The following is a 16,641-nucleotide window of genomic DNA, read 5'->3' as shown; positions in this document are numbered from 1 at the left end:
GTTTTTTACGATGTCGAGCCTCCAACTTCTCTTGGAAGAGTTTGACTCTTTCCTCTATCTTTGAAATTTAAATACTTCTCTTCGTAACATTTTCCATAAAATTAATTGTAGTACAATTTTATTAGCAGAAGAATATCTAAGTGATGCCTCTTTGAATTTATGTTCTTTATTTAATTTTCTGTTTTATTTGATAGCATCTGCATATTAATAGTAAATGGTTAAGTCTCTTCTTCTTCTAATTAATAAAGCAATTATATTTTCATACAAAATTTTTTTGTTAAAATGAGAATTCACATAAATATAATATATATTGTGTATCATAGTTGATATAGTGTTACAGATTTCAGTGACAACTCCATGTGCTTATAAGTATTCTTTTTATAAGAAATAATTATATTTTATCATTTTTTTTAAATAAAAAAAAAAAGAAAGGGAAAAAAATACAGTGATGAGCAAAGTAATTTAATTATGAAGATTTTGCTGAAAGCATGTTTGTTTAGGTGTCATATATGTTAGAGTTTATTTCTACAGTGTAGATAATAATTCTTACTTATTGGGAAGGTGGAATTCACTTAGTCTTTCTACTATCTAAGTTTGTATTAATAAAGTGATTTATTTTATTTTTATTTTTATTTTTACAATTCACTTATAAATTTAATTTTTTGTTGTGATTAATAATCTATAGTTTATATATTAGTGGGTCAATGATCAAGTGACTATTTTATTAAATAATTAATTGTGCATATAAATTTTGATAATTAAAATTAGAAATTAGTTTATAGAACAACAAATTTCTTTATTCAGTATTTGAATTATTTGAATAAATTACAAATTCAAATAGGTAAATATTATATAGAATGTTTAAAAAGTTTCATATTTAAAAATTAATAAAACTGATAATAAATAAAAATATTTAATAAAATATTATTTAATGGTAATATATATAGATAGATAGATACCATTGAAAATACATCATTTCAATTTATTTAATATTTTGCAAAGTCATAATGGAATCTACAATGAAGATGATTTTGAAGTTTGTGATGGTGCTCTTAGTGATTGTGAGTACTTTAATGGGAAGCACACAAAGTACTCGTCAGGATCTTAGTGAAATTATACAACAGCAAAGTAATGCCGAATATCAACCACAAAAATGGTGTTGCAGCAAATGGGTTGGATGGTGCTGTCACACAAAACACGATTAAATAAAGCTATGAATTAAAATTATTTTATGTCAATTACTTTGTGACATATAATAAAGCTATGAATAAAAATTATGATTAATTTATTTTTGTTGTTTTTAATTATTTTCTGCATTCAATTTTGCAGCATGTGAGTATTATTTAGGTGCAGGAGCAATTTTTTTTTTCTTTTTAAGAAACGGTATGATTAATTTTATGTAATAGTTTTTTCTTTCTACGCTAAATAAATTTACAAGAAAGTAAAATATTTATATATTATTAATTGGAATTATATCCTTTAAAATAGTATTTGGTTAATCCCTAAATCTAATAATCTTTGTAAATTGAGAGTTTCATTGTTGATAATTATTTTTTGCTTTAATTTTATTCTCATAATTGCTTTTATTAGTTGAAAAAATTTGTCAGAAGCCTTAAAAAAGACTTTTAGCAGTTTCCCTAATATATCTATTAACACAAGTCTTATACAAAGGATCCTCTTTTATTGCTTACATGTTGCAATATATATATATATATATATAAAAAGCTTTATGCTCATGGAGTTAGAAGCAATTTCTACATAAGATTATTATTCTTTGAATTTTTTAAGAGAGACATTTTATTTATTATTTTGTTAGTTTCATTAATTTCAATTCAATCTGATTTATTTATTATCATTTAGTTTCTACTGTCTAAAGTCAATATATTTTAAAAATTACAGAAATGCTTACAAAAATTGTTTGATAGATGATTTTTATATTTAAAATTAAATTTCGTGTAAACCTAATGTATTCCTTATTAATGTCAATTGTTAAATTAAATATACATAGTGATTCGTTATTAACAATGATTTATGGACTAGAAGTCAAAATGAAGCACACAATCCAAAGTTGAGAGGATTGGATGTAAAAACATAATAGGTGCTCATAAATCTACAGCTCTTGTCATACAAATCAATTCAATCCGTATTTTAATTCAACACATTCAAGTATAATTTGAACCAACCAATTTAAATTTAACGATGTTCGGTTTAAATAGTGGATTTAACATTTTGAACCCACAAATCCACAAACTCAACTCATTGATGTAATATATATATTTATTATTTATGTATAGTTAAAATTAAGTTGTTAAATTATATTTGAGAATTTAGTTGATAATAATATGTTGTGATATAATTTTATTATTTTGTGATGTTTAAGTATTTAAATTAATTTAATTATATTGTTTTTTAAATAATTTTTTTCTTTATAACTCGAGAGTCCTACCCAATCCAATCCACCTCATAATCGGGTTGATTTAGTTCAGATTTGATGTAAAAATCAGAAGTTGAGAGTTCAATCCATCCAAATAAAATTGATCGGTTCGAATGCCGAATTTGGCCAACTCGTATACATCCCTAATCGTCATACCCTCTGAAAGTTGACATTTGCAACAACTTTAATTTCACTCTATTGATACTGATATGGTGGTAGCTCTTTCTATTTTTGTGAAAAGTTATTTGTCTTTGTATTATTAGTAAGTATATATTTGTCAAAATATGTAATCTTTGAAAGGTATTCTAAACCTCTAACCTTGATTAATATGGTTAAAGATGTGTTTTTTACGATGTCGAGTCTCCAACTTCTCTTGGAAGAGTTCCACTCTTTCCTCTATCTTTGAAATTTAAATACTTCTCTTCGTAACATTTTCCATAAAATTAATTGTAGTACAATTTTATTAGCAGAAGAATATCTAAGTGATGCCTCTTTGAATTTATGTTCTTTATTTAATTTTCTGTTTTATTTGATAGCATCTGCATATTAATAGTAAATGGTTAAGTCTTATTTTTATTTAATAGCATTCTGCATACTAATAGTAAATGGTTAAGTTTCTCTTCTTCTTCTTCTAATTAACAAAGTAGTTATATTTCCTTATAATTTTTTTTTGTTAAAATGAGAATTCACATAAATATATATTGTGTATCATAGTTGATATAGTGTTACAGATTTCAGTGACAACTCCATGTGCTTATAAGTATTCTTTTTATAAGAAATAATTATATTTATCATTTTTTATAAATAAAAAAAAAAGAACCAAATTATGATTTATTAACTGTAAGTAATATTTCCAGTCTAATCACATTTACAAGAATTTGTAAAATATTCATATATTACTAAACATTGGAATTATATCACTGAAAATGGTCTTTGATTAATCACAAAACTAATAATCTTTGTGTGTTGAGAGTTCAATGCTACTCATAAATTAGTAATTAAATCTCAACTGCATTGCGGATTACTGTTTGTTGCTTTCGTTATATTCTCATAATTGCAAGCCTTGCAAATAGGACTTTTAGCACTTTGCCTAATATATTTATTAGGACGTGTTAGGTCCGGTTTTATGTGTCCTTTACTCAGTCATAATATTTGATCGGGTCAATTTTAAATTTTAAGCCATAATTTGTCATTGAAGCCGACTAAATTTGATTAGTCACATGTTCAATAAAGAGGAGACGAAATAAAACAAGATCGAGTTGGTCCTAAGATGAATCGTCAACTAGTAATTCTAGAAATATTCTTTAAAAAAAAAATTAATTTAAAATAACTCGTAGCAAGCTACTTACGGTTACCACTTGTCAATTTATTCAAAATTAGTAATTTATAACATTATCATACAAAATACAAACCACTTAATCAAAACAAGTAACCTCCTACCTAAGATGTCTAATGTGATCTTAAGTTACATAATATTGAACCTCTTGGTTACATAATACTGGATCTTAAGACGTTTTAAGTTCCCATTAGATCTTTCGGACGATCTTAAGTTCGCATTAGAAGTTACATAATATTGGATTTTAAGTTACATAAGCCTAGGCTATTGCATCCTAAGTCGTCTGATTTAATTCTAGTCACCCTCGCTGCTTTCAAAGAGATCACAATCATGGACTCATAAGGATTATGAGATTGTTGGGTAAGAGATGTGCACTCACGCCAAAGGTTGACAAACAAATCTCCAATGCCATAACTCGACCACGAGTACAACCCGCTACAAACTTCGTCTATAAATAGAGTATTGTCGCTTCATCTACCTCTTGAGTATTATCTCCACCTTTTTCAATAACTTCAATTTAATTTGATTACTTTTTATAATTTAATTTCTATTATCTAAAATCAATATATTTTCAAAATTATAGAAATACTTAGAAACAATCTTTTGATAGATGTTTTTTATATTTAAAATTAAATTAGTGTAAGACTAATGTATTTTTTTTAATATTGTCAATTTAGTAATTTTAAATAAACCTCATCTGAAAAATAGGTCAACGTACAACATTTGCACGATATACCTATAAGCTAAGTTACAGAATTATTTAAATATTTGTTAAATAAATTTAATTTTTTGTGGTAATTAGTAATATATAGTTAATTACTGGCTAATTTATTAAATATTTAATTCAATCTTATTTATTTTTTAGAATTTAATTTCTATTCACTAAAATCAATATATTTTAAAAATTATAAAAATACGTAAAAAGGTTAACGATAGATTTTTTTATATATATTTAAAATTAAATTTAGTGTAAGACTAATGTATTCCTTAATATTGTCAATTTAATAAGTTTAAATAAACATTATCAATAAACATTATCAAAAATTTGGTCATAGTACAAGTCAACATTTGCACGATATATATATGTGTGTGTTGAGTTAAAAATTATTTAAATATTTGTTAAATAAATACATTTTTTTTCGTGATTAATAATATATTGTTTATTTGTTTTATTAAATATTTAATTACGCATATAAATTTTGATAATTAAAATTAGAAATTAGTTTAGCAACAAATTTCTTTATTCTCAGTATTTGAATTATTTGTATAAATTATAAATTCAAATATTTTTCTTTAAATAATTTCCTTAAATATTTTCAGTACTCAAATATTTTTCTTAAATATTTTCTTTATTCTCATTATTCAATTTTTTTTCCTTTAACAACAAATATATCATTTTTTATATAAAAATATTATTTAAGTTTAAACATAGTGCAATTCAAATATTCATTACCTATATTTCTCAAGTTGTAAATAGTTCTTACCAATATAATTAAGCAGTATTTAATATCATATAGAATGTTAATGAAGTTTTATATTTAATCATTAGTAAAACTATAATAATAAATAAAATATTCCTTAAAATAATAATTAATGCCAGATCCTGATCCTCCAAACACCTCCATTTTCATTTGAATAACAAGGATCCATCGAAAGTTTCTACTTTTTTTATTCCAAGACTTCCATATTCCTTAGGTAAACAAATCTTATTCCAACCATTCCAACGTCATTTTCTTTTTTTCTTCATTTCCTCCCCAAATAAAATTTCGTTGGATAGAAATAATCTATTTACTTACTATTTTTGGAATCTTATAAAAAGGTAAGAATTACAAAGGTAAACTTCCAAGCATCGAGTTTATCAAAGTAACTCTTCCACACATGGAAATATGTTTTCAACTCCAACTCGATAATCTTATCCTCATAGATTCTAAAATAGGAGCCTAAGTACTTTTGCATCTAAAAATGGCACTAACAAGTAATTCCAAAAACTTAAATGGGATAACACCATCCTCGTAAGATAAGAAAGTTGAGGCAGCTCGAATAAAATTATCTTGTATATTAATGCAAAAGATAAGACACATGAAGAAATTCACTTTCAATTCCAATACTAATTCAAAACCCCTTAATATAGATTTAAATGCCAGCAATCAAACTTTCATCACGCGTCAAAATAGTATCATAGAAAATTGTAATATGGGAAAGAAAATGTTTTGAGATACTTGAAACCCGTGAAATAAACCTAAGTTCACAACTTTTTCCACCATCCCAAATAGTCATTCAGCCACTAATAGGAATAGAAAAGGTGTTAAGAGATCCCCTGCTTAAGCCCGTTTCGAATTTGAAATTCTTTATTAGGGATACCATTTACAAGCATTGACAAGGTACTTGAGAACACACGTGCCTTCATCCAACTCCGCCAACAAGAGGTAAAGCTTGTGTTACTCATCATTAACTCCATATAGTTCTAATTGATTGAATCCTATACTTTCTCAAAATCTACCTACAATACACTTACCTTTTTCCCTCTTTGTTAGATTAATCAATTCATTCATCACCAACACTCTATCCAATATTTGATACTTTGATAAAAAAAAAAAGTTGTTTGATTTCTTGAAATAACAGTTCCTAGCACATTCTTCAATCTTTGTGCTAAGATTTTGGAAAACAATTTTCTATAAGCTACCAATTAACGAAATCGACGTATACTCCTTCAAGAGTCTTGAATTATCCTTCTTTGGAAGAAGTGCCAAAAAGACGACAATGATTCCTTTTGGTAATTTCAAATCTTCATGGAATTCATTTACAAAGCTTATAACATTTGCTTTGACTTTATCCCGACATGCCTTAAAGAAGATGAAATTGAATCCTTCAAGACCCGAACTCTTTTTTCCATCACAACTCCAAACTATTTCTTTGATCTCTTCTAGTGAGAATTTATCAATCAATATTATGTTATCAACCTCACCGATTTTCTTAAAATGAATTCCACTTAGCATTGGTCTTGAAAACATATCCTCCACATATAATGCCTATAATTTTTTTTAACTTCTTTTTTACCTCCCAAACCCCATACACCACACCATCACTTCCTTGAATTTCAAGAATTTGGTTTCTATGATAATGTTTGCCCTTCACATACAAGCATGAAAATATTTTGTATTGGTGTTTCTCTCATTTGCCCACTTCACCCTATATTTATGTAAAATAAGACATTCTTTTGCACGAATTTGTTTCCAAAAGTTATTATTGAGAAGTTGACTCAACTCAAAATCAATATCACAACCAACTGCAACCATTGTGTCTAGGTTATTTAGAGCTTCAACTATTTTGTTAAGCTTTGAGTCCTTGATGCCAAAACATCTCTATTCCAACTTCTAAGATGATCCTTCAGCAGGCGTAATTTTTTTCTTTAAAATAAAATATTTCCACCCTTCAACTTCAAAATAGAGCCATTCAATTAAATGGGACAACGATCTGATACATCTCTTTCACCAATACTCTATGATGATTAGAGATGAAATTTTCAGTAAACTCAATAATCCTTTAGGCAACAAAAACCTATTAATACAACTCATCGCGATACTATCATAACTAAACAATGTGAATATACTTTTCCTAATCACAATAGGGTCCATTAAATCCATCCTATCAACAAAGCTCGAAAATTCAGTAGATATTGTAGTATTTGATGAGTTCCTTCTGCCTTTCCTTTCAAAACTTCATTAAAATCACCTTGAATACACCATTCCCCTTCAACTGACATTGCTTTCAAAGACAATAAATCATCCCACAATTTCCTTTTTCCTTCTATATTACAGGGAATTTATTATGTAAATCAACAATTCACCCTATTATACAACAGCAAAGTAATGCCGAATATCAACCACAAAAATGGTGTTGCAGCAAATGGGTTGGATATTGTTGTCACACAAAACACGATTAAATAAAGCTATGAATTAAAATTATGTTATGTCAATTACCTTGTGACATATAATAAATCTATGAATAAAAATTATGATTAATACATTTTTGTTGTTTTTAATTATTTTCATCATTCAATTTTTCAGCATGTGAGTTTTATTTGGGTGCATGAGCAATTCTTTTTTTTTTTTTCTAAAGAAACAGAATGATCAATTTTATGTAATAGTTTCTTCTTTCTACGCTAATCAAAATTTACAAAAAAGTAAAATATTCGTATATAATTAATTGGAATTATATCCTTTAAAATAGTATTTGGTTAATCTCTAAATTTAATAATCTTTGTTAGTTGAGAGTTTGATTGTTGATAATTGTTTGTTGCTTTCATTATATTCTCATAATTGCTTTTATTAGTTGAAGAAATTTGTCAGAAGCCTTTTAAGACTTTTAGCAGTTTCCCTAATGTATCTATAACACAAGTGTATAAGGGTCCTCTTTTATTGCTTACATGTTGCAATATATATATATATATATATATATATAAAGCTTTATGCTCATGGAGTTAGAAGCAATTTCTCCAAAAGATTACTATTCTTTGAATTTTTTAAGAGAGACATTTTATTTAATTTATTTTTGTGTTTATATATATATATATATATATATATATATATATATATATATATATATATATATATATATATATATATTTATATTTATCGGTAATAAATATTTATCCTATTTTTTATTTTTAAATTTACTTGTGACAAATATGTGGCCCATATTTTTCTATCTATAAATAATAAATATTTGTCCTATATTTTTTTTTATAAGTGATTAATATTTATCGTGTAATTTTTATATTTATTAGTGAAAAATATTTAACCTTTTTTTATATTTGTCATTCACAAATCAGTAATCTAATATAAATCATAAAACTTTGTCTTTTTATATATTTTTCTCATGTTTTCTTTTTATATTTATCAGTGACAAATATGTATATCGTATTTTTGTGTATCAGTAACAAATATATATCATGTATGCTTAATATATCAATGACATGTTTTTCCTTTCTATTTATATATATATATATATATATATATATATATATATAAGTGACAAAATTATTTAAAAATTATTTAAATAAAATTAATTTTGAGTATTGATTAATAGTATATAGTTAAGTGCTGGTTCAATTATCAAGTGACTTTTTTATTAAAGATATAATTACTCAAATGGTCTTTTAATTTAATTTCATATAATATTTTAATACTTTATCTTTTTTTTTTCTTTTCGATTTGGTCATTTATTTAATTTTAACTAACAATTTCATCCTTTATATATTAAAATATCAATAATATTATCCTTTCTTTACATAAACTTAGAAAATTCATCAAAATCTTCAAACAAAATCCATAAAATTCAATACCAATTTCAAGAAAATTCATGTATTCATCAAATGCATAACTCAAATATTCAAATAAAATCATATTTCCATCTCCAACAACATCAAATAAAGAATGCAAATATGAGTTTATTTGAAAATTTGAGTTATGAATTTGATGAAATTTGATTTTATATTGAAGATGATAATTAATCTTATGAGTTTAGTTTAAAAAATTTGATGAATAATTTTTGTATAAAAAGGATAACATTGTTGATATTTTAAAACATAAAAGATCAAATTTTTACTTAAAATTAAATGTACATGACTAAATCAAAAGAAAAAAATAAAAAGATAAATGACTGAAGTGTTACTTGAAATTAAGTTAAAGGATCGTGGGAGCAATTATGTCCTTAAATAATCAATTATGAATATAAAACTCAATAATTAGAAATTAGTTTTACAATCAAGAAATTTCTTTATTCAATATATTAATTATTTGCATAAGTTTTGAATTTTAATATTTTTTCATAAATAATTTATCAACTCATATACATGACTAAGTTAGTCACTAATATTCAACTATTTAAAGGTTGTCATTAACGAATCAGATAATTAAGAAAAATATCTATTAGATTATTAATATGTCACTTGATTTTTTTTAAATAAAAAAATTATAATACACGATTATAATTAATTATCGTAAAAATTATACACGTGAAAATTAAGACAAAAAATACACAACATATGTTTTTCACTAACCATCTTACTAATTAAAAGATGGTAATTCATAAATCAATTAGTTAAGAGAAAAATGTATATTTAATTATTTATATGTTGTTAACTATACATTAAAAATTATTGGTTAAATATATTTTTTTCTTTTTATAAAATTTTAATATCTTGAATTTTGTCGCTATAGAAAACTTAATACATAATTTTTACATAACAATATTATTTAAGTTTAAAAAACAGTGCAATTTAAATATTTCTAACGTATTTTTTTCAAGTTGTAATTAATTGTTACCAATATAATTAAACAATATTAAATATTATAGAAATGTTTAAGAAGTTTCATATTTAATAATTAATAAAATTATAATTATATGTCTCTAATTATATAAGAATATCCTTTTTTAAGAGACAAATGCTTATTTGATTATTTATATGTCTCTAACTATATAAGAATATCCTTTTTAGAAAATGTTTTTTTGAAAAAAATCAATCATAGAAAAATACAAGTTTCTTTTTAAATAAAACCATTTATATAAAGTAATGTTCACAAACTTTTCAGTTTAGTCAATTTTTCCATTGAACATAAGGAGTCTATTCCAATTATCTCAGTGTGAACTACAAAGATAATTGTGACCATTTTATAAAGTAGATCTTGATCATGACCGTAATAGACGTCTTAATTGTTCTTCCTTTACCGATATTTCGTTAATGGAACACCATCATATATCACTATATCATTTTCAGTCATTTATTTTAAAACATATAAATGAAAAATACATAGCATTTTCGTTTTGCTAATTTCCAAAAAAAGATAATCCCCGTAAAGTTTCTAATTTCATATCAATTTTGCTTGTAGGATGGATATAAAATGTTTTATCCAAGGTACATGTCAATAGATTGAAGAGAGTGACGAGTAAGCTAATTATCGAAACATAATAAGCTTTTATTAAAGGGTATCAAATTATGGACGAAATCCTTATTGCAAGCGAGTTGGTGGATGAAGTGAAACATAGAAGGAAAGACTTTCTCCTATTTAAAGTGGATTTTGAAATAACGTATGATTTAGTAAAGTTGGACTATTTGTGTATGATCATGTCAAAAATTAATTTTCCAGACATGTGGAGGACTTGGATAATGGAATGTCTGAGTATGACGTCATCATATGTATTGGTAAATGAAAGTCGTATTGATGAATTCCAATTGAGTCGCAGTATTTGGCAGGGGTATCCTATATCCCCTTTTTTGCTTTTGATAGTAATTGAAGGTTTAAATGTGTTAGTGAACGCTTCTGTGGATGCGGATTTGTTTAAGGATTTTAAATTGGTGAAGAGGATGCCTTTAGGGTGTTTCATATTCATTTCGAAGATGACACATTGATAGTTGGAGAAAGAAGTTGGTCAAATATTATCGCATTAAAAGCTATTTTTCTCTTGTTTGAATTGGTGGTTGGTCTTGAAGTTAATTTTCTTAAGAGCTCTCTCTCGTGGGTATCAATATTTCCAAGTCTTAGGTGGAGGAAGCTGCTAGGTCCCTTAATTGTAAAGTGGGTCATACGCCTTTCAAATATTTAGGGTTGTTTATTGGAGGAAATTTGATATGCTTATCCTTTTTTATCCCGATGATTGATATGATTCATGCTAAGTTGTCTGGCTGGAAGAGTCGTAACATATTGATGGGTGGTTGTTTGATTCTTCTTAAAGTCGCCTCTTCTACCTTATCGGTTTACTTTCTTTCCTTCTTCAAGGCTCCGACACATACAATCTCTCAAAATGAATTGATCTTTAAATATTGTGTGTGTGTGTGTGTGTGTGTGTGGAAAGAGGGAGTGATTTAGCTTGTAAAATATATTGGGTTAATTGAGATTTAGTGCATCAACCTCGTGGGGTGGGTGGGTTTGGAGGTTGGAGGTGGATAGGGAAGGTTTGTAGTTTAGGGCAATTTCTAATAAATTTGGGTGGGGAATGTTTGGTAATGGGAGGAGTAGAGACAAAGAGTCGGTTTGGTGGAGATACATTCAACTAGTTAGGGAAGGGGTAAGAGGGAGTCAAAAGGATTGGTTTAATAATTACCTTTTTAGGGTGGTGTGGGACGAGCGTGTTACTTCATTATAGAAAGATATGCAGGTTTGTGGTAAATATCTAAATGTTAAATTTGGTTGCTTGTTTAATTTGGCCATAGACAAAAATGTAATTGTGGTTGATATGTTGAGTAAAGGATTTGGGCTTTGCGATGCGGGTTGGGTGTGTAGGAGAAGTATGTTTTAATGGGAACATGAAATTTTGTCGGAATGTACTTTTATGTCACATAACGTTTTGTTACAGGATCAAAAGTTAGATAGGTGGTTGTGGAGAAATATTGGAGATTACAAGTACTTTGTGAAAGACACGTCTTGTTAATCTCCCTCAATGTCTCTCAATCATCTCTATTTCTTTTAATTTTAAATTTTTTTCAATTTTTCCTGTTGGATCGAAAGTTCATATCATGCATGTTACATTTTACACAAATCTAAATTAAATCATTTGATATGTAATTAAGATACATAGAAATTAATCAATGACATATCAAATGATTTTAGATTTGTGAAAAATACTAACATGCATGATCTATCTGGTATAAACTTTCAATCCAACAGAAAAAATTGAAAAAAACGTAAAATTAAAATAAATAAAGTGTAAGATATTTGCTTTTCCATGATAAGGTGCTCAGTTAAGAGATCGAGCTCTGATACCAATTGAAGTTGTTGGAAAACACAAGAAATGAGGGTTTGATTTGTGTTTAGGATTGATGTATGTAAAAATATAAATGGCAGAAAAATAAAGAACACAATAGAATTATCATGGTTCCCCTTATGACCAAGGGTACATCCAATCCACTTGCACACCACAAGAGATTAATCCACTTATTGTCAGAAAATGTAAATTCTCACCCTGAAATTTCGGCTACAAACTTCTAACAATACTTCTAAGATAGCACACCACTATCTTAGATTAAGCTACTTTAAGAAAGTACTACTTTCTTTTACAAGTGATATAATATGATTTGGAATAAGGATATAAGAGAGGTATAATGATTTCAATCCAATAATACTTCAAGTACTTTAAGAACCTTTCTGAATGATATGAAAATGAAATACAAGTACTTCGTAAAAAATTAGAATTTTTGTTCAAAGTTGTTCAAGGTTTGATTCAAGGATTGTGTGTTTTTTTTATCTGAAGTTATGGTGTATTTATACTCCATAAACATCTCTTCAGATTCGTGGCCATTGATCCAAGAGGTTTGATGAACAAATACAATGATCTAGAACCATTTTAGATCTGAAAAATTGTATTCCTTTCAGTTGTATTCGAATACAGGATGTATGTATTCGAATACACCTCTTTGTAACGTTCAGATTTATTCAAATTTTGCACTTTGTATTCGAATACATCCTTCATGTAGTCGAATACAAATTCGTGATTTTTGCCAATGACTTGCTTTGTATTCGACTACAGCAGGTCGTAGTCGAATACAGATGCAAAGGTTTAGCTACTGACTTGCTTTGTATTCGACTACAACAGGTCATAGTCGAATACAGATGCAAAGGTTTAGCTACTGATCTGCTTTGTATTCGACTACATCAGATCATAGTCATGCTTACTTAAGTACATCATACAGACAGAAATGGTAAGCGAGTTTGAATATTGTCAGCATTAATCGATACACAACCAAACTACAATAATTATAATCCTAGCATTTAAATATTACACAAACAAACAATAACAAATAAACTCCTAGCATCGCACTAGTCAAAATTTGTTGGAATGTGAAGGTGATCAATCTTGTCAGATAAACTACTAATGTCCTGAGATAATTCGTCATGGTTGCGAGCAATAGTAGTTTCGATGTTGTGGAAGCGAGTGTCGATAGAAGTGGTCAGATTTTGGAATTGGGTTTGCAAGATGGTTTGGAAAAAGTCAAGTTTGTTCATGATCATGTGATTAGAGATATAATCATCATCAGACGTTGTTTCCTCACCTTCTTCATCATCTTGGGCTGCAACATTTGAGGGGACAACAGTGTCCTCTTGAGCGGCATCAGATGGTTAACCAAGGTCACTTTTATGCACATATGATTGAAGCTACTCATCTAGATTATCCTCATGCTAGACAGGACGCCCAAGTCCAACAGGTTTTCCTTTGTGGGTGTACACATGACTTCGTCAGAGAAATCCACCCCAAAGTGTTCCAAAATCTGAGAAACTTCTTTAGCATATGTTAAGCCAGTTGCTTCTTTTGACCCAAACATTACAGATTTAACAAAGTATGCCTAGTTTAGTGGACATCCTTCATACATAAAGTTCATGATCTGTAATTCAAACTCCGAAATTTGGGAGTAATTGCCAGCCTTCGGAACCAAAATGTAACTGAGAAAATAGTGCATAATGCGATTATCAACGGTAAGATTCCCAACTCCATACCGCTGCTGCGCATATTTTGAACCAGCTTGAGTCCTCTTCTTCTCCATAGTGCGTTTGTCATACCAACATAAGGCAACATAAGCATCATATTTAGACATACTAGCCCATTCACACAAGTTGTTGGGACAAAAAAATTTACCTTTAAAGGGAATGTTCAAGATTTCACCAATGGTTTTGGTGTTTAATTGAATGGTTTTGCCCTTGACTCGAGACACTAGCACATTTCCATCTTGGGTGAGATTACAATAGAAGACCCTAACTAAATCAGGATAGAAAGGACCTTTGTAACCAATAGATTCTTCAACATGTTGGGCATTGAGCAACTCAGAAAATTGAAAGGTAGAGAAGGAATTCAAAGTACCATATTTTGGAATGATGATTTTCTTGTTAGAGTATAGTGTGCGAACTCGATCGATTTCTTCCGATGTGTGTAGAAGCCTGAATAAATCCACGATGTTTGGATTCTTTGTGCGCTTTCTTGAGGGACCCACTGCTGCATGATTGGTTCTTGGTCCTCATTTGCGTGCATCCATGTTGAGAAAGGAAGTTTTGACAGTTTGGTGAAAAATGGGTTTGAAAGGAAATTTTTGATAGATTGGAGAAATTTGATTTCGAATGAAAGAAAGGAGTAGAGATTGATCTTGTTTGCAAGGTGGTTTGATTGGGTAGCTTGTGGGAAGGAAGATTGACGAGATTTTTGGAGGAGAGAATAACGGCTACGGCTGTGTATTCGAATACCAATTGTAAAACTAACCCTAAAATGTGAAACAATTTTTATATTTGGGCAAAAACGCGAAGGTGTATTCGACTACAATCCTGTTGTATTTGAATACATATTTTTCTGGGAACGTGTATTCGACTACATAGGGGTTGTATTCGAATGCAAGAATTTCTAGAAAATTATGTATTCAAATAATGTCATTGTGTATTCGACTACATCTTCGAATTTTTGCTTAAAAACTAATTTTTTCACAGAAATTTCATCATGTAAAGCACATATTCATATATTAAGAACCAATAAACATCAAAGAATTTAATTCTAACAACTTAAGAGGAAATTTTTGAGTTTGAAGAGAGATGACAAATTATACATTGCACGTTTAAAGATCGTTTTCATGTAAAATGTCAAGCTCTCTGCGTATTTTGTAAAATGAGTCTTTAGGTAAAGGTTTTGTGAAGATGCCAACTAATTGGTTGTGTGTATCCATAAACATTACTTCAACATTTCCTTTAAGCACATGATCTCACAGAAAGTGATGACGTATATCAATGGGTTTAGTTCGAGAGTGCATGATTGGATTCTTTGAAATATGGATTGCACTGGTGTTGTCACGTCTTAGTGGAATGCATTCGAGGTCAAGTCCATAATCATATAATTGCTGTTTGAGCCAGAGAATCTATGCACAGCAACTTCCTGCTGCTATGTATTCAGCTTCAGTAGTGCTAAGGGCAACACAAGCTTGCTTTTTACAGGACCACGATACTAATGCATTACCTAAGATATGATCAGTGCCGCTTGTGCTTTTACGATCCGTTTTGCATCCTACATAATCAAAATCAGAATATCCAACTAGACTACATATGCTACCTTTTGGGTACCATAGGCCTACATTGGTTGTTCCTTTCAAGTATTTCATAATTCTTTTTACTGCTACAAGATGCGATTCTTTAGGATCCGCCTGAAATCTTGCACACAAACAGACACTAAACATAATATATGGTCGGTTGGCCGTTAGATATAATAAAGATCCAATCATACCTTGATATTTTGATATGTCTATTGAAATACCTGATTCATCTATATCAACATAGGTTCTGGAGCCCATTGGAGTCGCACTTTCCTTGCAGTTTTCCATTTCAAATCTTTTGAGTAATTATTTGCAATAATTTGTCTGATTTATGAAGATGTCGTGCTCGAGTTGCTTGATGTAAAGGCCAAGAAAATAGTTTAATTTTCCCATCATGGACATTTCAAATTCTCCTTGCATTATTAAAGAGAATTCTTCACATATGTCATTGTTTGTTGATCCGAATATTATATCACCAACGTAGATTTGAACCAATAATGTGTGACCATGATCTCTTTTAACAAATAATCTCTTATCGACTTTCCCTTTTTCAAATCCTCGTTCACATAGGAAGGTGCTTAATCTATCATACCAAGCTCTTGGAGTATGTTTTAGACCATAGAGAGCCTTTTTTAATTTGAAAACATATGAGGGATTTTTGGAGTCTTCAAAGTCAGGTGGTTGTTTGACATATACTTCTTCATTAATGTATCCATTGAGAAAGGCACTCTTCACACCCATTTGAAATAGTTCAAAGTTCATAGAGCAAGTATAAGCAAGTAGTAAACGTATTGCTTCTAACCTTGCTACTGG

The 16,641-nt window shown here is 28.4% G+C and overlaps 1 pseudogene; it reads right to left on the bottom strand.

Moving 5' to 3' along the window:
• The window catches only part of LOC101488344 (probable fucosyltransferase 7), a 10,146-nt pseudogene extending 3,380 nt beyond the window's left edge, over window positions 1-6,766 (bottom strand).
• Window positions 6,767-16,641: the final 9,875 nt, after the last annotated feature.

This window comes from Cicer arietinum, chromosome 6 (assembly GCF_000331145.2).
Source record: "Cicer arietinum cultivar CDC Frontier isolate Library 1 chromosome 6, Cicar.CDCFrontier_v2.0, whole genome shotgun sequence".
In the NCBI taxonomy this organism is placed as follows: Eukaryota; Viridiplantae; Streptophyta; class Magnoliopsida; order Fabales; family Fabaceae; genus Cicer; species Cicer arietinum.
Note: the sequence above shows the minus strand (reverse complement) of the source record. Positions and strands in the feature narration are given on the sequence as shown.